The following is a 25,387-nucleotide window of genomic DNA, read 5'->3' on the forward strand; positions in this document are numbered from 1 at the left end:
TATTTTCTGCATTATTTATTTTCTTCTATTTATTTTCTTCTGGAAATTGAATGCTGCATACTGAACAATTAGGTAAATGACCGAAAAACAACAAATGATGTCAGAACATGTTGGAAATTGATGACATCGCTTTAAATGCTGGATACTGAACACAAAAGAAGTCCGGAGTTCAAATAAGTTTAAAAAACATTGAAGTGGCCATGTAACAGATGAGTTCTCGTCCGAAACCCTGATACTCGGAAAGAGTATGTCCAGTTTGTACACGAAGTGCGTCCAGTTTTTGCCGTGACCCTCTCTACTCTTTCGCGCATGCTATGCGGGTGATATGATGATACCATGCCAAGTTTCAACATTTTCAGGATTCATTTTGTAGTGATTTTCAATTTCACGGTCATTTAGCTCTCTAAACAATTAGGTAAATGACCGAAAAATAACAAATGATGTCAGAACATGTTGGAAATTGATGACGTCGCTTTAAATGCTGGATACTGAACACAAAAGAAGTCCGGAGTTCAAATAAGTTTAAAAAACATTGAAGTGGCCATGTAACAGATGAGTTCTCGTCCGAAACCCTGATACTCGGAAAGAGTTTGTCCAGTTTGTACACGAAGTGCGTCCAGTTTTTGCCGTGACCCTCTCTACTCTTTCGCGCATGCTATGCGGGTGATATGATGATACCATGCCAAGTTTCAACATTTTTAGGATTCATTTTGTAGTGATTTTCAATTTCACGGTCATTTAGCTCTCTAAACAATTAGGTAAATGACCGAAAAACAACAAATGATGTCAGAACATGTTGGAAATTGATGACGTCGCTTTAAATGATGCATACTGAACACAAAAGAAGTCCGGAGTTCAAATAAGTTTAAAAAACATTGAAGTGGCCATGTAACAGATGAGTTCTCGTCCGAAACCCTGATACTCGGAAAGAGTTTGTCCAGTTTGTACACGAAGTGCGTCCAGTTTTTGCCGTGACCCTCTCTACTCTTTCGCGCATGCTATGCGGGTGATATGATGATACCATGCCAAGTTTCAACATTTTCATGATTCATTTTGTAGTGACTTTTAATTTCACGGGCATTTAGCTCTCTAAACAATTAGGTAAATGACCGAAAAACAACAAATGATGTTAGAACATGTTGGAAATTGATGACGTCGCTTTAAATGCTGCATACTGAACACAAAAGAAGTCCGGAGTTTAAATAAATTATTAAAAATAAAAAAGAGGTGCAATGCTGGTTAATTTGCTTCAAGCCATTCGGAATAGTGTAGACTGCACTGCACATAGCTCAGTGCAATCTATGCTATTCCACAAGGCTTGAAGCTATCAACATGTAGGTGAGCATTGCAACTCTTCATCATTGTCTATGCACTCACGGCTTATAAACCGCTCATACTGCCTCTCTCTTGGCGAGGTGGGACTAAAAACAGCTTGCCATAACCTCATTAGTACCGGTTCGTGGTACGAACCGGCACTAAATGGTGATGGTGGGGCCACAGGCTGACCACAGGCTGACACAGCCTCTTTAGTACCGGTTCGTGGCATGAACGGTACTAAAGGTTCGCCATGAACCGGTACTATTGATCGCCGCCACGAACCGGCACTAATGTACACATTAGTGCCGGCTCTAATTCAAACCGGCACTAATGTGCTTCACATTTGACCCTTTTTCTACTAGTGTTGCCAGGTGTTAATCAAACATCAACGATGCAGACTGCGTCTGTCATTCCACAAAACACAATGAATAATGGCTTGGCGCAAGGCACTTCACAAGATGTTTATGATGCACAAAGGCAAATGGCAGGCAGGCAGCAACAACAATAATCTCAGCAATTAATTTATCACCAGCATCAACAGCCTTCTCTGCAGAGTCAGCAGCCCAATATTCCTTTACAACAGCAGCAACAACAGTTGATGGGACAACAGCCAAATTTACAACAAAATCAGCTAATGGGTCAATAGAATGGTGCTGTGATGATGCGGCAGCAACAGAGGCTAGCAGTTCAGTCAAATAATCTTTTGAATGTGCAGCAAACACATCAGATGTTGAGCCAGCAGTATTTGCCTTTGTATCAGCCACAACAATTGGGCTCTCAGGCAAACATGTCGAGTCTACAGCAGCATCAACAAAATCAACAGTAGCAGCAACTTTTTGGAACTGTGCCTAATGTGTCAAACATGCAGTGGATGCATATGCAACAAACAAAAGCTCAGCAACCACATGCTCAGCAGCCACCAATGGGTTTGATGCAACCTCAGTTTCAACACAATCAACTTCAACAATTGCAACATCTTATGCCACAGTTCCAGTCTCAGCCTAACCAACTACAAGAGCAATTAAGGATGCAGCAGCAATCCTCCATGCAGCAAAGACTTCAAACTTCAGGAGCCATGCTCTTGCAACAAAATAACATGGATTAGCAAAACCAGTTTATTCAGGCACAGAGGGGCCTTCAAGAAGTTTCCTCTAGTAGTAAGTTTTCACTTTTCACATATACTTTTTTTGTAGATCCATCATATGCTCTTATGGTTCTCATCTTCTTTTTCTTCATGTTCTTATATCAATCTTCCTGTTGTCACCTTACATTCCTTGTGTGGTTTAAACTAGCTTAACAATCTGGCCTCTCATTATTTTTGCCTTACTTACATAGAAAAGTTAAGTGAAAAATGTGTGTTGTTCATCAGGACCCCCACACCCTTACTTATCGTGCTAACAATTACGTTGGACTATAATACAAGGTTCGTATGAGACTACAACTGGAATTTTTGGATCCCAACTCTTATTGAACCCTTAGGGCACTCCCGGTGCATTGTATCTTGTGTTGTATCATATGCATTAAATATGTGTAGATATAACTCTTCCAATGGCTTATATCTTAGTGTTATATCTAATGGAGCTGCCATTTAATATGTTTTGTGGGAGGAAAAAAATATTATTGGTTACCTGATAAGAGTTGTATTTTCATAAGATACAACAATATCTCTCTTTTTCCTCACTAACTAGGCTACTTCAACAGTATTTGGACTTCCGCACAGATGGCATGTTTTAGATACAACCGGCATTATTGCACTGGGTTTGCCCTAAGTACGACTCAAAACAGTTTATGAAATTAATGTGATGCTACATGAACTAGCTTGAATGTTCTTTGAAACTTCTTTGAAGATGATAACCAGATTCATAATTCAGATGCAATTATATGATTTTTGACAAGTGAAATGCGCCACAGGTCCTAGAACTATCGAGTGGTGTGAAGTTAGTCCTAAAGCTTCAAAACTGCATTTCAATCTTTTTTTGCCTGAACTACGGTGGATAGATGGACAGCTTGAAGATGGGATTATATTGCGATGTTTAGTGATCCAGTACTCTGTAATCATATGTTGACTAAACTGACCCTATTGATCTTCAGTGACTTCTGTTCAGCACATTGGTTTTTCTTATTTGTTGGAATTTTTCTGGAAAAATGCTACTGTGCGATAATCATATTGACTAAGCTGACCATATTGATCTTCTGTGATTGTTTGATTTGGTTCACAAGTTCTCCAATTGCCCCTGCATTCCATCCTACGATGTTTTTTTTCTTTTTCTTTTTGAAAAGGAGGTTAAACCCCCAGCCTCTGCATCAATGCCTACAATGTACTTGTAGCTTGTTATTTGTTGGCTTTGTTCATTTTATCCTGATACTCTTTGCCAATCTTGCTTTTTATGCAGCATCTGCGGACTCTACTGCTCAAACAGGCTATGCAAGTACAGGTGATTGGCAAGAGGAGATACATCAAATGGTAAGACATGATACTGATATCATCCTTTTTGGCACTCCCTTTCTTGGTACTTCCTAAAATTCGTAGACAGTGGCCCCTAGAACAAAGATGTTGAGATTGCCCTGATCTTGATTGTTAGAAGATGAAACTACCCACCATGTTGGATGTTGGGGCCTTTTACTTTTGCACTTCATGTTGTCTATCTCTTTTTCTTTTGGTCCGTGTTCCAAGAAATTCCTCTTTTGGAATTTCATACAGCAAGTGTGTAGATGCACTACATTCTGGTATTCCACTTGTAAGATATATATTATATGTATACGGAATTCTGTTTGAATGCGGAGTATGGAGCATACAACCATACAGTGTATCTAGATGTAGTAAAGTCTCAAGGCAGATAGCAATCTTTATTAAAGCTATTTTATTTATTGGGCATCATAGTTTCTTATTTTCTTCTAGATTTATGTGCTGCTAAAAGCTACTTGAAATATCTTGCCAATGCCATATTTTCTGACTTAATGACAAACCATGGTCTATTAGCTGTTCTGTTTTCATCTCTATATTGCTTCTGCACCAAATTAATGTGTATGTGGTCTTTGTTGTCGACAGATTAAGAGGTTAAAGGACCAATACTTTGCAGAACTCAGTGAATTATTCAATAAGATGTGTGTGAAACTACAGCATGTTGACAGCATTATTCCACCTCAAATATCATCTGAGCAGTATGATAGAATGAAGAGCTTTAAAACAATGTTGGAGCGCATATTACAAATGCTGCAAATTGGTAAAAGTAGTGTCCAACCTGCTATGAGGGACAAAGTTCCTCGATATGAGAAACAGATTATCAGTATCTTGAACTCACAAAGGAAGCCAGTGCAGCCACAAATACAACAACAATTCCAGCCACCTCCAGGTCAAGCTCCTAATTCTAGCATTTCACAGCAGCTACAACCTTCCCAAAATTTGCAGTAGCATGATAGTCATACTAATACTCAAAATTTGTTAAGTATGAGCACCAGATTACAGTTCTCTAGTGTAGCTGGTATCCAGCATGTACCTGTGCCTCGAACAATCCTTCTGTAGTTTAAACTAGCTTATCACACTACTGCAGCAATGCCTACCAGTGGTGGTTGCAATAAGGCTACCAGTGGTGGGTAGGGCACCTCGCCACGGTATCCTGACACTGGTAATATGTTACCTGTGGCGGGCGTCATTTCACCCATGGTTGGCAACCTATTACCAGTGAGGGCTGGCCTATTCACCCTTGTATGTGGCACATTAGTGGCGGCACGTTCTCCCACCCACCACCGGTAACCTCCCCCTAGGTGAAAAATGAACGCTGCCACGGCAACGTAAATCACTACCATGTCAGATTTTTTTGCTGTCGTGGCAGCGTTTTTGCACACATTACATTATATATGCATCGCATTACATAGATAAATTGATTTATCACATTATACATGCATCCAACTACCTAGGAACTATACTAGAACTAATTAGAAGTAGGAACTAGGAACTACATCTTGTAACTATACTGGGAGCTATATACTAGAACTAATCAGAATTGCATAACTAAGAACTATATCTTTTAACTATACTAGAACTAATTAATGAGTTGAATTTAAGATTTGCGTCATGAGAATCAAATCCCTAGGCCTCGAGATTGAATTTCTGATCAACAGGGAGAAGAGGGAGAGAGCTTACTATGGTGGCTGAGGCTGAGGCACCCGATGGCCGAGTTGGGCAGGACCGGGCGGCGGTGAGGGTGGTCCGGGCACGCGTGACTGGCGAGGGTGGCAACCGTGCAAGCAAGGCGAGGGTGATGGGCAGCTAGGGATTTGGGCAAAGGAAGAAGGGGAATTTGGCCAGGTCCCTGTGTGGCCTAGGGTTAAATGGAATGAACTTACCGGAGGTGTTGTGGGGGTTGATTTAATCATAAAGTAATTAAGTGGAATGAACTTACCGGTGGTTGAAGGGTCTAACAGTTTGGGTAATAGTAGTTCGGGTAATAGTAGACAGGACCAGCCAATGGTTGTTTTCTAAGGCCCACAACAGATATTGTTTTTGCAATTTCCCATACAATATCATAAAACCATAAAACGCTAAAACCCAAAATACCCTAAACCTCTAAAAATGACAATAAATACCTAAAAATGTACCAGTGGTGGGTGGCAAGAGAGCCTGCAATTGATTTGTAAAGTATCAGTGGCGGTCGTCATATTTTAACCGCCACAGGTAGTTTGAGCTCAGATATTAGCCCATGGCTAATTTGGGCCAATCTGGGTGGGTCGGTAGCATAGACTGCCACTCGTAACTCAATTACTAGTGGTGGGCGGGCCAACACACTCTCGACTGGTAAGTTTGTCCCACGGCTAATCTGGGACCATAATACCAGTGGCGGGTGCGAAGTGATGCAATTAAGCAGTATTGTCGATCTGGCCTCTCATTATTTTGGACATGGCTAGCCAGCGCCCATGTGTTCATTGGGGCTGACGAGCAGTTGCCCATATACGGAAAGTCGGTCTGTCACTTTCCCAAAAAAGCAAAACTAGTGTCCCCCACTACGTGATTCCAAAGCTAGCCGAATCCAGAAGGGAAAGTACTCTACGTCTTCACCTTACAAGGAAATCAACTACGATTCTATCCCACATGTATTTATTTGGGTTTCAAAAATTTTAAAAATCTATAATTTTTGATTCACACGTCGGAACTCAGATCTGTTTTCACCGCTGGGTTTCTTGCGACGAGTTCTTCAAAACTAGATCCCATATGGGTAGGTTTGGACAAACTTTTTTCGTGGGTAACTTTGGGTGGTATTGAGGCAACTTTAGTGCTATAGGAAGCAACTTCTTTTTTCCTAGTATGATTGCCTAACAACAAAAAATCCTATGGAGGCAACTTTAATGCTATAGAAAAGTAATTTCTTCTTAGTTTGTCTAGCATGATTGCCTACAATAGAAAGTCCTTATATTGTTAGCTACCATTACTATCAAGTGAACTAGAGTCACCATCAAGCTGCCTACCATAACTAGCAATAGAAGACAACAGAGCATCAACTGTAGACGACTTCGGAATATTATAGGCAATTTAGAAACAACGACATATGAGCAAGAACCGCAGGCAACTTAAAAGCACTAGTGAGCGAGTTAGGTGAATGTCGGGCAAAATTAACTAGAACACAAAATTTGGTGAAGTTGGCTATTTTTAGCACTAAAGTTGCCTCTAGTAGAACGAAAAATGGTTAGGAAGGTTATGTGATGTTATCTACCTCTCAAAGTTGTTCACTATTAGTAGTGAGTGGTCTATTGTTGCCGATCATAACTAGCAATGGCAGACAATAGAGCATCGACGACAGGCGACTTCATTGTATTATAGGCAATTTAGAAATAACGACATACGAGCATGAATGGTAGGCAACTTAGAAGTAGCGGTGAGCAAGTTAGGAGAATGTTACACAAAATTAACTAGGAGATCAAATGTAGTGAAGTTGCCTACTTTGGTGAACTAACTAAAGTTGCCTCTAGTAGAAGGAAAGTTGCTTATGAAGGTGATGTGGTGTTACCTACCTCTTTTTTGAAAGTTGTTCGTTATTACTAGTTAGTCGCTTATAGTTACTAATTAGTTGCTTTAATAGAGTGGTTTCTTTTGTTTAGCACTACAATTGCCTCATCTAACATCAAAGTTGCTTTTGAAAAAAAAATCGAAACATATCCGTATGGGTTCACGTTTTGAAGAGCTAGTCGTGACCTGGCTAGCCAGTGCCCACGCTCTTAGTAGCGTTGGCGGGCACACAATCCCCCACAAGGCTCTCATACAATCCGTCCCCACTTAGTTTCCAAATTTAGAATCATTATAGGCAACTTAGATCCCACATTTTTTTTCTGATGTTGTAGCCAACTTATATCCCTTGATGGACAACTTCCATAGTATTGTAGGAAATTGAGGATCACCCCTAGGGAACTTCGTAGCGATGTAGGCAACTAGGTTTTTGAGGTCGACAACTTAGGAGCAATCTTAGGCAACTTTTCACTCTATGGTAAGCAACTTCCATAGTATGGTAGGCAACCAAACTATCAACAACTTAGTTTTTGATATATGCAATGTAGCAACCATGTTAACCACTTATAACACTACTGCACACAACTAATTAGAAGGCTACTAGGTGAATTCACTAATACACACAGTGCAATTAAGTTGCTTCTTTGTAGCGCCAAAGTTGCCCAATGTAGCATCAAAGTTGCTCTAAAAAAAGTTCGTCAAAATATACCCATATGGGATCTAGTTTTGAAGAACTCGTCGCGAGAAACCCAACGGTGAATATGAATCTGAATACCGATACTCTAATCAAAAGCTATGACATTAAATTTTATAAAACCCAAATAAATGCACGTACTTTTCCTTTCTTGATTGATGTGTGCAAAATAGGGAGCGTTAGAAGGGATGAGGACCAGATACTTTCCCTTTTTGTAGTGTAATGATGACACGGGATGCCAATTACCCTTTATAGCAGGTCTGCTCGGATGCACCCCGTGCCGTGTGAGTTTTTTGTTGTGTACTGCGTGCGCTCAGGAAGCCCAATTAGTGCAGCTGCACTAAGAAGCATTTGGGCATTATTTTTACCTTACACAGAAAAGTTTAGGGGAAAATGTGTGTTGTCCATCAGGACCCCAACACCCTTACTTATCGTGCTAACAGTTACGTTGGACTATAATACAAGGTCCTTATTAGACTACAACCTGGAATTTTGGATCCCAACTCTTATTAAACCCTTAGGGCACTCCGGGAGCATTGTATCTTGTGTTTTATCATATGCACTAAATACGTGTTTAGATACAACTCTTCCAGTGGCTAATATCTTATTGTTGTATCGAAATGAGCTGCCATTTAATATGTTCTGTGAGGGAAAAAGACTAATTATCTTGGGTTACCTGATAATGGTTGTATCTTGGTAATATACATTCTCTCTCCTTTTCCTCACTAACTAGGCTTCAACAATGGTATTTGGACTTTTGCTTAGGTGGGATGTTTTAGATACAACTGGCATCATTACACTGGGTTTTCCCTAAGTACGACTCAAATAGTTTACATGAACTAGCTTGAAAATATTTGAAACTTTTTTGGAGATGACAACCAGATTCATTTCAGATGCAATTATATGTTTTCTGACAAGTGAAATGCACCATAGGTCCTAGAACTATCGAGGGGGTGGCAAGTTAGTCCTAAAGCATTAAAACTGCATTTCACACTTTTTTTACCTGAATTACGATGGATAGAGAACAGCTCGAAGATTGAATTATATATTGTGATGTTTAGTGATCAAGTACCGTGTAATAATCATTTTGACTAAACTGACCCTATTGATCTCTGACTTTTGTTCACCACAATGGGTTTTCTTATTTGTTGGAATTTTTTCTGGAAAAATGCTACTGTGCAATAATCATAATGACTAAGCTGTCCATATTCATCTTCTGTCATTGTTTTATTTGGTTCACAAGTTTTCCAATTGCCCCTGCTTGTAGCTTGTTATTTGTTGGTTGTTCATTGTATCCTGATACTCATTGACAACCTTCTTCTCCATGCGACATCTGTGGATTCTACTGCTCAAACAGGCCATGCAGGTGCAGGTGATTGGCAAGAGGAGATCTATCAAATGGTAAGACATGATACTGATGTCATCCTTTTTGACACTACCTTCCTTGGAACTTCCTAAAATTCGTAGACGGTGGCCCCTAGAACTAAGAGGTTGAGATTGCCCTGATCTAGATTGTTGGGGCCTTTTACTTTTGCACTTCATGTTGCCCATCTCTTTTTCTTTTGGTATGTGTTCTAGAAATTCCTCTTTTGGAATTTCATACAGCAAGTGTGTAGATAGATGCACTACATTCTGGCAGTCTTTATAAGATATATATTACATGTATGCGGAATTCTGTATGAATGTGGAGTATGGAGCATACAACCATACAATGTATCTGGATGTTGTAAAGTCTCAAGGCAGTTAGCAATCTTTATTAAAGATTTTTTTTATGGGCATCATAGTTTCTTATTTTCTTCTAGATTTATATGCTGCTAAAAGCTACCCCCTCTGTAAACTAATATAAGAGCATTTAGATCACTAAAATAGTGAGATCTAAATGAAACGCTCTTATATTAGTTTACAGAGGGAGTACTTGAAATATCTTGCGAATGCCATATTTTCTGACTTAATGACAAACCATGGTCTATTAGCTGTTCTGTTTTCATCTCTATATTGCTTCTGCACCAAATTAATGTGTATGTGGTCTTTGTTGTCGACAGATTAAGAGGTTAAAGGACCAATACTTTGCAGAACTCAGTGAATTATTCAATAAGATGTGTGTGAAACTACAGCATGTTGACAGCATTATTCCACCTCAAATATCATCTGAGCAGTATGATAAAATGAAGAGCTTTAAAATAATGTTGGAGCGCATATTACAAATGCTGCAAATTGGCAAAAGTAGTGTCCAACCTTCTATGAGGGACAACGTTCCTCGATATGAGAAACAGATTATCAGTATCTTGAATTCACAAAGGAAGCCAGTGCAGCCACAAATACAACAACAGTTCCAACCACCTGCAGGTCAAGCTCCTAATTCTAGCATTTCGCAGCAGCTACAACCTTCCCTAAATTTGCAGCAGCATGATAATCGTACTAATGCTCAAGCAAGTTTGTTAAGTATGAGCACCGAATGACAGTCCTCTAGTGCAGCTGGTATCCAACATGTACCTGTGCCTCGAACAATCCTTGTGTGTAGTTTAAACTAGCTTATCGCACTACTGCAGGAATGCCTACCAGTGGCGGCTGCAATAAGGCTACTAGTGATGGGCAGGGCACCCTGCCACGGTAACCTGACACTTGGTAATATGTTACCAGTGATGGGTGCCATTTCTCACCCGTGGCTGGTAACCTATTATCAGGGGCGGGCTGGCCTACTCACCCGCAATTGTTACGCGGCACCATACCTGGCCATGGGATACCCGGCCCGGCCAGCCCAACCTGACCCGGCCACAAAAGCCCGACCCAGTCTGGTCTTGCCCATGGGCCAGGCCTGTGCCTGAAATCTAAGCCAATGGCCGGGCCGGGCTTGGGATTGGCATATTTGCATTTTAGGGAAGAGGCTCGACCTGAGGCCTGACGGGCTTTTCCTCGGATGGGCCGGGCTTGGGCCTGAAATCTAGGCCCGATGGCCGGGCCAGGCCTGGGCCAAGGTTTTCTGCTTCGGGTTTTGTTAGGCCCGCCCTGGCCCGACGGATGGCCAGGTATACGCGGCACACTACTGATATCATCCTTTTTGCACTCCCTTTGTTGGAACTTCCTAAAATTTGTAAACAGTGCCCCTAGAACAAAGATGTTGAGATTGCCCTGATCTAGATTGTTAGAAGATGAAACAACATGCCATGTTGGATGTTGGGTCTTTTACTTTTGCACTTCATGTTGCCCATCTCTTTCTTTTTGGTATGTGTTCCAACAAATTCCTCTTCTGGAATGTAGATGCACTACATTCTGGCATTCTTCTTATAAGATATATATTATATGTATACGGAATTCTGTATGAATGCGGAGTATGTAGCATACAACCATACAGAGTATCTAGATGTAGTATAAAGCCTCAAGGCAGTTTAGCAATATTTATTAAAGCGATTTTATTTTAAGGATATTATAGTTTCTTATTTTGTTTTATATTTGTATGATTCTAAAAGCTACTTCAAACATCTTGCGGGTGCCATATTTGATTCTACTAGCTGTTGTATTTTCATCTCTATCTAGTTATGCACCAAATTTATGTGCATGTGGTCTCTTGTTGTTTCACAGATTAAGAGCCTGAAGGATCAATACTTTGCAGAACTCAGTGAACTGTTCAATAAATTATCTGTGAAGCTACAGCATGTTGACAACATAATACCACCTCAAAATCCTTCTGAAAAGTATGACAGAATGAAGAGCTTTAAAATAATGTTGGACTGTATATTACAAATGCTGCTAATTAGAAAGAGTACTATCCAACCTGCTATGTGGGACAAAGTTCCTCAATACGAGAAACAAATTATCAGCATCTTGAGTTCACAAAGGAAGTAGTGCAGAAAAAAAAGGAAGCTAGTGCAGTCACAAATACAGCAACAGTTCCAGCCACCTTCAGGACAAGCTCCTAATTCTAGCATTTTGCAGCAACAACAGCCTTCCCAAAATTTGCAGCAGCATGATACTCATACTAATACTCAAGCAAGTTTGTCAACTATGAGCACCCAATTACAGTCCTCTAGTGCAGATGGCATCCAGCATGTACCTGCGCCTCCAACAAGTAACTTCGGTGGCCCCATGCAGCCAAACGATGCAAACATATAGCATCAGGTTGGTTCTAATTTGTAGGCAATTTCAATTCTTTGCAGCATGGTTCGTTGAGTGGTGCATTACGATAGGGAAGCACTGGGTCGATGCAGGGAACAATGAATACATAACTGCAGACAAGTAGTGGCATGTTATATCACAACCCAATGGGTACGCCAACCTAGTGGTAACTCCGTGTAAGCAAATGCAAGTTCATTACAGCAGCTGAAGCAGCAACAGCAGGATCATCATATGATGCAGTGTCAGCAAATAAAGCGTCAGATGTTTCAACAGTACCAGCAAAAGCAACAAATGCTTCAACAGCAGCTCCCAATACAGCAACAATTATAGAAACAACAAGTACAGATGCAGCTTCCACAGTTTCATGCTGGAGATGATGTTAATGAGTTAAAGGTTAGGCAAGGAACTGCAATGAAACCTGGAGTTTATCAACAACACTTTGGCCAATGCAGTAATTATTATCATCATCAGAGTTGAAACAGAGTGGTGTTTTCCCAATTTTGTCACCACAAAACTTCCAAGCATCATCCCCACAAATTTCGCAGCATTCTCCTCATGTAGATCAGCACAATCCGTTGCCATCTCAAGTAAAGACTGGGACACCATTGCATTCAGCTAACTCACCATTTCTTCCATCGCCATCCCAATCTGTCGCCCTCTCTCCCATGCAAGTGGATTCAGACAAACCACACTCCAATATACCATCACTTACTAATACTGGCATGCTGGACATCAGAAAACATCGCTAGCGCCCCAGACACAAAACCCCATTAAGGTATTAAGATACTCTGTACATGCTTACCAACCTGTTAGTAATATACATTAGATTAGTGTGTTATTCCATCTCGGTATAACATTACTTGTAAATTAGCTTCGACAACTTTTTGATTTTTCAGTCTGAACAAAAGTTTGGTACCCAACCCAGGACAGTGTGCTTTAATACTTTTTGATTTTTCAGTCCAAGCATGTGCAATTTGAATTGCAAAACCCCATGGAGGTTTTAAGATACATGACTGCGAACCTAACTAATATTTACACTAGCTTAAATATGTTATTCCATCTTGGCATAACTAAACATGTAAATTGCCTTTGAGAAGTTTTTCATTTTAATCGTCTAAATGGGTTTTTTGTGCTTTTTAATGTGATGAGTCAATATTAAATTAGGATGCTACCTCCCCCAAGGATTTACTTGTTGTATGAGTGCCTACACGTGAATCTTGCAGGACTAGTGATGGGTCTGCAAGTGCCTCACTCTTATTGTCCTTTTCCCCTATTCTTGTTAGATGTGGTGCTGTTAGTAGAGTTGATACCAAATTATATACGACCTTACTTGTTTTTTCAGATCAACCTCCTTGGAAGCAAAAGTTGTGGTTGATTCAGGCAGACTTCTGCCACTGCAACAACCATGCACAAATGGTGCTGCCGGTGGATGCACTTTCGGCTGTTCCAAGTGCTACTACTATACGATGCAAAAACAATTCTTTAACTGCATGGCGCACGCACACTCATGAGTATCCTTGGATCCTGATGTAACTATCAAGTCCCCCGCCTTGTGATATCCTTCTGGTCGCTCCTTGAACCAAAATCGCTGCAATGAGAAACCAACCAGGCCAATCCTTTTCTGCCTTAACATATATGGTATGCGCTGTACTCTAGTGTTTTTTGTTCAGTTTGTATCATACCCTGGCAGAACGATTGGAAGTGCTTAGTTACAAATTTCTTCTGTTGGTCCCTTTGGCAGAAATTGTTGAGTGTTTGCTTTGCAAAGATAAAGATGCTGCTCGTCCGGCTTGCTTGAATTCTTTTTTGCTTGCTGTTGGAGCATGGGCACAGTTGGAACAGGGTGGAGGCAACTCGGCACCAGATCATGGATGTGGAGGGAGGCGGTGATTGACAGTTGCAAAAGGTGGGGAGGGTGGACGCTGGCGGCGCGGATGGAGGATCAAGGCTATCACCAGGAACTACCAATTACAGACTGGTGCCAGGCCTTGAAGCACACAGCATGCTTTCTAAAGGGGGCACCCTAGGAATCAGACTCCTATCAAACCGGTCGCTAGCGATTTGGTGCATTCTAGTCGTCTGATCTTTTGGCTAGATTCCTTTGTTAAATACCTGATTTGTTGATAACTTGCTTCCGTGAAATCTGCTGCTTCCTGATCGTTGTCTCCACAATCTGCGATCTGTTTCCTAAAACTGCTTCCTAGAATGGCTTGAAATTCCATTCTATGATCCTGAAAAATATGGTTATTTCTCACAAGTAAATCCTGTTATTAATTACGAAATTGATAAGATATGTTTCCTTACTCATGGTATAACATGGTTTTAATAAACTTTTAATACCACAGAAGCATTCTTCCGTACTATCGGAAGCATCTTTTTCTTGTGATTTATACTTGCTTCTGTCTACCAATGAATTGGCTTCCATGATGAAATAAACTTGCTATAATTGCATATGAATCTGTACTTAAGTGGTGATTTGTTTTACTAAAAAAACATTGAAATTGTGTTTCTGTCAACTGGAAAATTGCTTCTAAACAAATAAGACGTTCCACAGGAAGAATCATTATAATGAGTACAATTGCTTCAAACACATCAGCGATGTATGTGTTTCCAGGAAATAAAAGTGTGCTCAGTTTGATTTTGCTTCCATAGTTTCATGAGAAACAAGCATCCATGACAAACAATTTACACCCAATCGTTTCTTACAAACTGGATGTTGCTTCTACTAGTTTCCCTACTTGCTTATGTATGGGATGTGACAATGTGGCCCTCAAGCTGGCTGTTGGCGTAGTAACTCAAGGCAGGCATTATCTTGGCGCCGATGTGACACACTAGGAGCTGCATATCAGTTTTCTTCCGCCGGCTTGAAGAAATAACTAGTCAATGCGGTGGTGATTCAAACAGTGCTTACAACAATGTCCAAATCACCTGAAGCAAAACGTCATTCCAACTGAAGCAACAAAAGGTTTGAATGGAAGCATATAAGCAAGATATGTTTGGTGAACTAGTGTGGAAAAACATATGTATAATCGAACCACATAATTTAGCATTTCAAAGCAATAATAAGTAAGATGGAAACATACATATACAATTATGTACTCCAGCAAATGGATTGGCAAACGTGTCATTGCAATTGTCTTAAGCATTAAAGCATAGGGTTACAACCGAGGATAGAGAGACCGCCTGAGAAGATATATGCAATGAAATATAAATAGATATGGATTAACTATAGAATATATATGCATTATCACTAGAAAGAAAAAGATAATTACAACCTGAAGTGGCAATGCAAGGAAATGCAATTATACAAGTGATGAGAAATATAATGAAGCATGTCTGTTCAATAAAAATAAAATAAAAATCTACAAACAATGGAAACACATATACTAAATCAAGAAGCATGATTGCAGTTCTATCTATACATAAAAAAACATGAATGCTCCGAAGCAATGGACTTTACATCTGTACATCTACGAAACATGGCAAGAGAGTGAAGCTCCATTGCATGGAAGAAGTATCTGTATGTAAGACACCTAGGAAGTATAGATGTAATGAAAAAATAATATGTACAGCGAGCAAGCATGGCAATAGATTGAAATCCAATCGTACATGCCAAGGATGGTAGATGCAGCAGTACATAGGAAGCTACCTAGAAGCATGGAAGTAGATTGAAATTCTGCTGTACGTAGGAAGCATGAATGCATGAAGCAAAAAAGATTGCTATCACTATATAAACAAGGCGTACTGGAAGCACAAAAACATGAAGATGCAAAATAGCTTGCCACTGATATCGAGTGCAGAATTTATATTCTACAAACGTATCTCATCTAATCTAATTGGAGGTTTTGTGAGCTTACACCAACTAGAATTCTTCAAATACATGAATGATAACAGATTCACACAGATCCCACCGCTGGTGAATCTCCCAGCCACATCCTTTATGAAGACCTACACGGATGCCTAGATCGGCGACGACGCTGCAGCTAGGTAGGGATGTGATCAAATACATACTGTATCAGCTAGAAAATCCTTATTTTCGGGGTGGCAAAGTTGGGCAGTGATCCTGGAAATCTCCTCTGGAACTAAAAGGGATGTGATCAAATACATATCAGCTAGAACATCCTTATTTTCCGGGTGGCAAAGTTGGGCAGTGATCCTGGCAATCTCCTCTGGAACTGAAACAAGGAGCTCCCTGCGCATTGAGGCAGCAAAAGCAGTGATGGGCATTTGGTTCACCTTTGGTGTTACAATCCCTTGCGACACACCATTTTATGGTAAGTTTGCTCTCATCTAATGATGAGGCCACCATAGTCGCGTTGTCATGGCCATCTTCGTAGGTGCTCTTGGGGTCGGAACGACCTGTTGCATATGACATTATATGGTTGTCAGTGCACAGTAGGCAAGTATCTTATGTACATAAACAATAGTTTTGAAAGATAGTGGGCAGGCTGCAAGGATATAAGCAATATGATAGTGAAGATGTGCTTACATTGCCCAACCATGACAAGGCACCTGACAAAGAAAACAGCAACCACATAGACTACGCTGCTCCTCTTCATATTTTCAATGAACTATATACGAGATATGAGATAGTTAGAAGCAATCAGAGGCAATAACCACAATCCCCTCTCACCTCGGTATATATAGAGGGTAGGGCTGAAGTCGAGCCGAGTTCAGTCCGAGCCACGCTCTGGCTCGCTCTGTATGGGTGTCTTTGCTCGGTCCAGCCCAACCACCAGAAAACAATGCATCCCTTTACAGTGAGTAAACAGTAGCTTTTTTTGTGTGTCTTTTGTTGTTTTGATTGCAAATTAAGACTATATATTGAATATTTAGCAGTATATTAATTGCTAAAGAAATAGCAGATCAAGCACCATATATTGCTAATAATGATCAAAGTGTTGAAAACTAAGCATATACATCTTGATGTTGTCAAGTACTCCCTCCGTTCCAAAATAGATGACTCAACTTTATACTAACTTTAATATAAAGTTAGTAAAAAGTTGGGTCATCTATTTTGGAACGGAGGGAGTACATGATTTGGTGCTCTTCACCTCTGTGTTACAACCAATTAAAAATTGACAAGTCTATACTTCGGACTTCTGCAGACGCAAAAACATGTTGCAGTCACTGCAGTCTAGAGGCTAGAGACTAGCACAGTTTAGCATTTCATTCTTGAGCAGATAAAGCTAGCAGCAAGAACGAAACTACCAGATGCCAGGTGATGTATCATCAACCCAGTCAAGTTACAACCAGGCTTCCTATGTTAAAATGAGAAGCAAATATTCTCAAGCACATGTACAGAAGTACTCCCTCCGTCCCATAATGTAAGACATTTTTTAAAACTACACTAATGTCAAAAAAACGTCTTACATTATGAGACAGAGGGAGTAAGAATCAAAAGCTTCACTACTTGACACCATGTACATCTCCTACCCAAGCTGCACAAGCCTCTGCTCTGTGGCGGCTCTACTCTTGATCCGAGAAAAAAAGTGGGGGCACAGACGAACCTGAGGGGGCCGTTGGCGTCGTTGTCGTGGGAGGGAAGGAAACTTCTTGAGTAGCCGTCGCTCGAATCAGCAAGGGGTTCGGGGCGCTTCCGCTTCCCTGAGATGTAGGGAAGTGGGCACTCGTTCTCGGGGAGCTGCTGGGACGTCTTCTCCCCTAATTGACCAGCGATTCCATAAGTTGAAAGGAGCATTGTTACATTCCATATATGTACAACAAAGAACGGCAGAACAACTATGCAATTTGAGATCGCAAAATTATAACTTTGTACTAAACAAAAGTCACTTATTTTGGGATGGAGGGAGTATGCATTATGTGAGGGAGGCAACTAGATGGCGCGCGGGCGCCATCCCAATTTCCTGGCTCGTGGCAAAAACATACCCAAAATGGAAAGGGGTCGGTCCGTCATGTGATTCCCACCCCTGCACGTGTCCATACCCACACCATGCCCCCAGCTGATCCCCATCACGCACAGGCAAAAGCAAAACAGGGGACAAAATGCCACCACACAAGAAAGGGTGGAACAAACAGGAAAAAGAGGCGGCCATGGCGTCCTGAAGGTTAAGAGAAACAAAAACATAGAAGTCTTCACAACAAGTTATGCAAGCACAGGCGCAAACACAGAAATCTAGGTGTGTTTATTTTGTCACAACCCTGATCTGAAGCAACACTCGTAGTATTCTGATCTGTTTGGCAGAAGACACAGGAATCTCAAAAAATATCCTCCTACCTCTCCCCTTGATTTGATTCTTCAAAGATTCTGGGTACAAGGTCTTTAGAAACTTGAAGCCAGAATTGTCGATTCGTTTTGCCTGTGAGCGATCCTGACCTGCATATATGCATAGGAAATGTTAGGTTGGCTTGTGCACAACTGAATTGTAATAAGTTGCTTCACATATAGTTGGTTTATAAGTAAAAATATTGTTGGTTGCTTGCCTTTCACGACAAAATGACCTATATGTTCCCCAGATAGTACTATGCCAGTTTGTTTGTGTGAGAACTTTTTAGAATGCACCATTTTTGTGTGGAAAAAGCAACTTTACTCTAAAATCCAGATTTATAAATGGATCATCTTAACATGAAATGCAAATTAACATGCTTGTGGCCTAGGCAATGTACTATACCATCTAGGCAAGCTAAATTAGATTGTTCCAGCTACTACATTACTGGAAAGAAAACTGATATGCCCCAGTAGTAAAAATTACCAATTCAGACAAGGATCCTCTTTGTGCTATTGTGGAACATGGAAAACTTGCTACAAAAATCTGGTGCAAGACACAGCTACTGCATCTTAAATAAGACAATGGATAAGCTACATTATTGCTGGACTGTGGAGAAGAAACTTTACTATGCTAAGTAAGGAACAAAGAAAAGAAGAAAATATCAACGAAATGACTTGAGGAGTTGAGTAAAAATGTCATATCTATCTATCTATCCATCTGCGTAGCAACAATCACAGATGAAAAGTAAGAGCGTTCTCTCAGAAAAATGCCTCATGTTGTCCCAAAGGTTTAATGGAATGTATTGTATCAGGCATCTGATCAGTGTTTTGTTTTTGCGGGTTAGGCATCTGATCAGTGTTGACCAACAAAGACCCAAAAACACAAAGTGAGCAACGACGCAGGCTCTTGCACGGACATACAGAGGATAAACGAAACCCTTGCTTCATTAACACTAAAAAGGTGGGAGAACTAGATGTATCAAATGGCCTGGAAAATCTACTGAGCACAAGTAGATTGCTTCTCTCTATCTGTTATATCTCTATCTCTTCTACCTCCATCTCTATCTACCTATCTACTTGCTTCATTGGCACACATAAAAATACAACAATGCCAGATCGCCATGAAGAGATAGACATAAGAAACTTGCTTCGCTGGCACAAACAAAGTGAGAGAGGACTTGCTTTATCAATTTGCCTGAGGAAAGCTACTTATATACCACAAGTAAATTGCATGTTTCGATGAAAACAAAATGCTACAACCAGTCTCACTAGAAAGCACAAAAAACATGCCCCCTCGCGCTAAGAGAGCAGTTTTTTGTAGGTCGAGCTACATGGCACCCACTATCTTAACCATTCAAATGTTTGCTCAAGTGCATCTGGATATGTGCACAGATTCACAAATAAGCTGCTGCACCAGGCGGTCACCGCTTAATAGTCTGACGCCTACCAGGGTACAGTACACGCCATGATATACCATGTGCTGCTGCATGCATTTGTCCACAAGCAACGCACAGCATCCCAAGCTTTTGTCTTGCAGCATCTGTCTTGTGCTACAGTGAAAGAGAGGGACAGGGATGACATGCATTTAAATATTTGCCAATAGTGATGAGTGATAATCTGACGTTTTATCTAGAGCTTGTTTTTTTTATTGACGTTTTAACATATTTTGTGTGTGTGAAATATCTGACATTTTATCCAACAATGATTCAGTCATGTACTTAAAATACAACGAAGATAATCTTGCTTCGTCCTATGATCGCTGTACTATACGTGGATGCTTTGTTTTATCGCAGATGGATGTGGGGGCGGCTGATAAGACGCAACAGAGGTAAATGTGACAGGCGTCAGCGATGGGAGGACCCACAAGGACTAGCATACAGGGCTATTTCTTCTTTGGATTACTGTTATCTAGACAGGACAGCGCCTGCAAAGGATGCTGCATGAAACAGCTGCGCGCACATGTTGCTCTTTTCCTGCACCAATCACGAAGCAAGCCAACGGTCCAGATAAGAGGGACCGTGTAGCTCGCGCTAGGAAGGAACTTTGCGCTCGCGCTAATCCTCACCTGTCTCCTGGAGGTGTTTGTGAGCATGCCCCTTGACGGTAAAAACATTGGCTAAAAAAACATTCCCCAAAAATCTACGTACTGTAATTCGTAAGAATGAACAAGGGGTGCTTCACTCCCTCCTCAGCAAGAATCGTAAGAAAACGAGCGCTTCTAATCGATGAACGGGTGCTCTGCTCACGGCCACCCTTCTAAATCGGCCAAGAGAGTGGCTCTGGTCCTTGCGCAGCTACTGAATGGGGGTAAACTGCCGAATCAACGCGAGAAAATCGTCTCGCCCCTTTCGAATCTGGCCCCGTGGAGCGCGCGCATACCTGAGGTTTGGTCATCGGCGGCAGGCAGGCTGGGTCGATGCTGCGCTCCTCCTTTCGCCGGCGCCCCCCCGTTCCGCGGGCTCCATCCAATCCAGTTGCCCCTCCCCTCAAACGTCTAGCGCCGCCGCGACCGCCCTGCTTCGCTTCTCTCCCCTCTCCATCTTCCCCTGCCTTGAGTGACCCAAGCAGCGCCACCGAGGCCACGCCCGCCTTCTGATTTATGTGCTCGTCTTCCTTTCTCTGCCTCCACACGAGCTCCGCTGGAAAACCCTAGCAATGGGGAATTTCGTGCTCACTTATTAGAGCATCTCCAATCTTCAATACATGATGTACTAGTATTCATTAAGGATGGTGATTTTTTTAAAGATCCGCCGCCTCAACCGTTAGATCCAGCAGAATCCAACGATACCCATTCATCGCAATAAAGACGGTGTTTCAAAACCTTTTGCAAGAAAGCTCATGTTGCACAGGTTTCGGCCCCAAACGCATAAAAATTTAAAGTTTACTTTCCCGCTACCAAAAAACACCACAGTTTGGCGACCATCATGCCATAGGTCGGCGACCGTCATGCCACAGGTCGGCGATCATTATAGCCAAAATCCTGCAATCAAAATGGTAGGAACTATAGACATGAAGCTCATCAAATAGCAGGCTCCTCTGCCGCAGGGCTGGCCGAGGTCGGCATCGACGAGGGCACAGCTTCAACAGTGCTCGGGCTCGGGGTCGGTATGGACGTAACTTCAGTGCTCGGGCTCGGATTCGGCGTGGGCACAACTTCAGTGCTTGGGGTCAGCGTGGGCGTAGGAGAGGTGGTCGTCGCCGGTCCCTACATCTGGTTCAAGATGAGGCCTCACTCCGCTAGGTACCACGCCTTCACCTGCTCGTCCGTCGTCGACGTGTCTCCCCCCATCAAGAACGCCAGGTCGGTGTTCCTCTTCTTCGCGACGACGTTGGTCCTGAGAAGGTTGAGCTTGGCGTCCTGTTTTGTCATCAACGCCGACCACCTCACATCGGATTTCTCCTTCCTCTTGGCGGCGTTGTTCTTGCCATCGGCGATGCATTGCTCGATCGACGATTGCAGTCGTTCAGCACCGGGTGCCGCGTCCCTCGCTACCTTGGCTCCTTTGTTGCCATCAGGGCGCCCTTCTGCCGTCGCCGAGGCAGGCGTGTCCGGGTTATAGGCGTCCTTCGCCTTGGCGAGAGCGAGACGGACCTTCGTCCATTTCTCGCACGACTCGATCCTGGTGAACACATGAAGGAACTTGAACTCTTGGTTGTTGTTGTCCTAGCGAAACATGTTGAACATCCGAACCATCTGCACAACCGAGGAAAAAGTGTCAGTGAAGTACACATCGACGGGCTGGGCCGGTGAACGATGGCCATACCTGACCCTCGACTTTGGTGCCGCTTTCCGGGCGAGCCACGGCCTCCTCTTGAATCCCATGCCACTGGTTGCAGGCCGTCTGGATGGTCGCCCAGTGATTCGGCATGGCCTTCGCGCCGCTGTCCATGTGGATGTTGGCGAAGTCGGGGTCGACCAACTTGCGGTTGTCGAACGCCATCTTAATCTTTCTCCAGTACGTGTCGGCATTTTGATTGGAGCCGGTGATCGGGTCGATGCTGAGGGTCTTCCATGCTTCGGCGAGGGACTCCCTTCCTTGGACTTCCACTTGACGCGAGGCTCGCCTGGCCTGGTGGTGGCCGCCCGCATTTTCTTTCTCCCTTTGGGCGCCGGCTCCACCTTCGTCGGTTCTTCCTCCTCCACCTCCTCCTCGGCATCGTCGAGCTCGTCTTCCATGTCGACAACGGCGTCCAGAGTTTCATCTTGCGTGCAGAAACCGAGGCATGAAGGGGCAGCGATGGAGCCGCTCGTGATGATCTCGTCCATGTCGGCGTCGGTGCCGCTGAACGGTGTCACTAAGCTGTGTGTGAAGGGTAGGGCGCCACGACGCAGAGGCAGCGCAGGCGAACCTGAGTAGGTCGGCGGCGAGTAGTTGTACTGGGTGTTCAGGCCGGCGGCGAACACGGGGGAGGGAGTGTTGGGGAACGTAGTAATTTCAAAAAATTTCCTACGCACACGCAAGATCATGGTGATGCATAGCAACGAGAGGGGAGAGTGTTGTCTATGTACCCTCGTAGACCGAAGCGGAAGCGTTGACGCAATGTAGAGGAAGTAGTCGTACGTCTTCCCGGTCCAACCGATCCAAGCACCGTTACTCCGGCACCTCCGAGTTCTTGGCACACGTTCAGCTCGATGACGCTCCCCGGGCTCCGATCCAGCAAAGCTTCGGGGAGGAGTTCCGTCAGCACGACGGCGTGGTGACGATCTTGATGTTCAACCGTCGCAGGGCTTCGCCTAAGCACCGCTACAATATGACCGAGGTGGAATATGGTGGAGGGGGGCACCACACACGGCTAAGGAACGATCACGAAGTTCAACTTGTGTGTTCTAGGGTGCCCCCTGCCCCCGTATATAAAGGAGCCAAGGGGAGGGGCGGCCGGCCAAGGAGGGCGTGCCAAGGGGGAGTCCTACTCCCACCGGCAGTAGGACTCCCTTCTTTCCTAGTTGGAGAAGGAGAAGTGGGAAAGAGGAGGAAGAGGGAAAGGAAAGGGGGGGCGCCGCCCCCCTCTCCTTGTCCTATTCGGACTAGGGAGGGGAGGGGCGCGCGGCCACCTCTTGCCTCCTTTCCTCTTCTCCCTTAGGGCCCATATAGGCCCAATAACCCCCGGGGGGGTTCCGGTAACCCCCCGGTACTCCGGTAAAATCCCGATTTCACCCGGAACGATTCCGATATCCAAATATAGGCTTCCAATATATCGATCTTTATGTCTCGACCATTTCGAGACTCCTCGTCATGTCCATGATCATATCCGGGACTCCGAACAACCTTCGGTACATCAAAATACATAAACTCATAATGAAACTGTCATCGTAACGTTAAGCGTGCGGACCCTACGGTTCGAGAACAATGTAGACATGAGCGAGACACGTCTCCGATCAATAACCAATAGTGGAACCTGGATGCTCATATTGGTTCCTACATATTCTACGAAGATCTTTATCGGTCAGACCGCATAACAACATATGTTGTTCCCTTTGTCATCGGTATGTTACTTGCCCGAGATTCGATCGTCGGTATCTCAATACCTACTTCAATCTCGTTACCGGCAAGTCTCTTTACTCGTTCCGTAATACATCATCTCACAACTAACTCATTAGTTGCAATGCTTGCAAGGCTTATGTGATGTGCATTACCGAGAGGGCCCAGAGATACCTCTCCGACAATCGGAGTGACAAATCCTAATCTCGAAATACGCCAACCCAACATGTACCTTTGGAGACACCTGTAGAGCACCTTTATAATCACCCAGTTACGTTGTGACGTTTGGTAGCACACAAAGTGTTCCTCCGGCAAACGGGAGTTGCATAATCTCATAGTCATAGGAACATGTATAAGTCATGAAGAAAGCAATAGCAACATACTAAACGATCGGGTGCTAAGCTAATGGAATGGGTCATGTCAATCAGATCATTCACCTAATGATGTGATCTCGTTAATCAAATAACAACTCTTTGTCCATGGTTAGGAAACATAACCATCTTTGATTAACGAGCTAGTCAAGTAGAGGCATACTAGTGACACTCTGTTTGTCTATGTATTCACACATGTATTATGTTTTCGGTTAATATAATTCTAGCATGAATAATAAACATTTATCATGATATAAGGAAATAAATAATAACTTTATTATTGCCTCTAGGGCATATTTCCTTCAGTCTCCCACTTGCACTAGAGTCAATAGTCTAGATTACACAGTAATGATTCTAACACCCATGGAGCCTTGGTGCTGATCATGTTTTGCTCGTGGAAGAGGCTTAGTCAACGGGTCTGCTACATTCAGATCCGTATGTATCTTGCAAATCTCTATGTCTCCCACCTGTACTAGATCCCGGATGGAATTGAAGCGTCTCTTGATGTGCTTGGTTCTCTTGTGAAATCTGGATTCCTTTGCCAAGGCAATTGCACCAGTATTGTCACAAAAGATTTTCATTGGACCCGATGCACTAGGTATGACACCTAGATCGGATATGAACTCCTTCATCCAGACTCCTTCATTTGCTGCTTCCGAAGCAGCTATGTATTCCGCTTCACACGTAGATCCCGCCACGACGCTTTGTTTAGAACTGCACCAACCGACAGCTCCGCCGTTTAATGTAAACACGTATCCGGTTTGCGATTTAGAATCGTCCGGATCAGTGTCAAAGCTTGCATCAACGTAACCATTTACGATGAGCTCTTTGTCACCTCCATAAACGAGAAACATATCCTTAGTCCTTTTCAGGTATTTCAGGATGTTCTTGACCGCTGTCCAGTGATCCACTCCTGGATTACTTTGGTACCTCCCTGCTAGACTTATAGCAAGACACACATCAGGTGTGGTACACAGCATTGCATACATGATAGAGCCTATGGCTGAAGCATAGGGAACATCTTTCATTTTCTCTCTATCTCTTCTGCAGTGGTCGGGCATTGAGTCTTACTCAACTTCACACCTTGTAACACAGGCAAGAACCCTTTCTTTGCTTGATCCATTTTGAACTTCTTCAAAACTTTGTCAAGGTATGTGCTTTGTGAAAGTCCAATTAAGCGTCTTT

General features: G+C 42.8%; 1 long non-coding RNA gene and 2 pseudogenes across 1 annotated transcript; 2 read left to right on the top strand and 1 right to left on the bottom strand.

Annotated features, from left to right (window-relative positions):
- Nucleotides 1–1,708: 1,708 nt before the first annotated feature.
- On the top strand, nucleotides 1,709–11,863 carry LOC125533131 (annotated as a pseudogene).
- LOC125533132 lies at nucleotides 11,787–12,948 on the top strand (annotated as a pseudogene).
- Nucleotides 12,949–15,846: 2,898 nt separating this feature from the next.
- LOC125539131 lies at nucleotides 15,847–21,013 on the bottom strand. Its single transcript, XR_007296679.1, has 5 exons — nucleotides 20,731–21,013; nucleotides 18,361–18,459; nucleotides 17,633–17,786; nucleotides 16,612–16,693; nucleotides 15,847–16,481 (listed from the first exon to the last, which is right to left on the bottom strand). It is a non-coding gene; the product is annotated as an uncharacterized LOC125539131 (long non-coding RNA).
- Between the last annotated feature and the right edge of the window lie 4,374 nt (nucleotides 21,014–25,387).

This window comes from Triticum urartu, chromosome 1 (assembly GCF_003073215.2).
Source record: "Triticum urartu cultivar G1812 chromosome 1, Tu2.1, whole genome shotgun sequence".
NCBI classification, from domain to species: domain Eukaryota; kingdom Viridiplantae; phylum Streptophyta; class Magnoliopsida; order Poales; family Poaceae; genus Triticum; species Triticum urartu.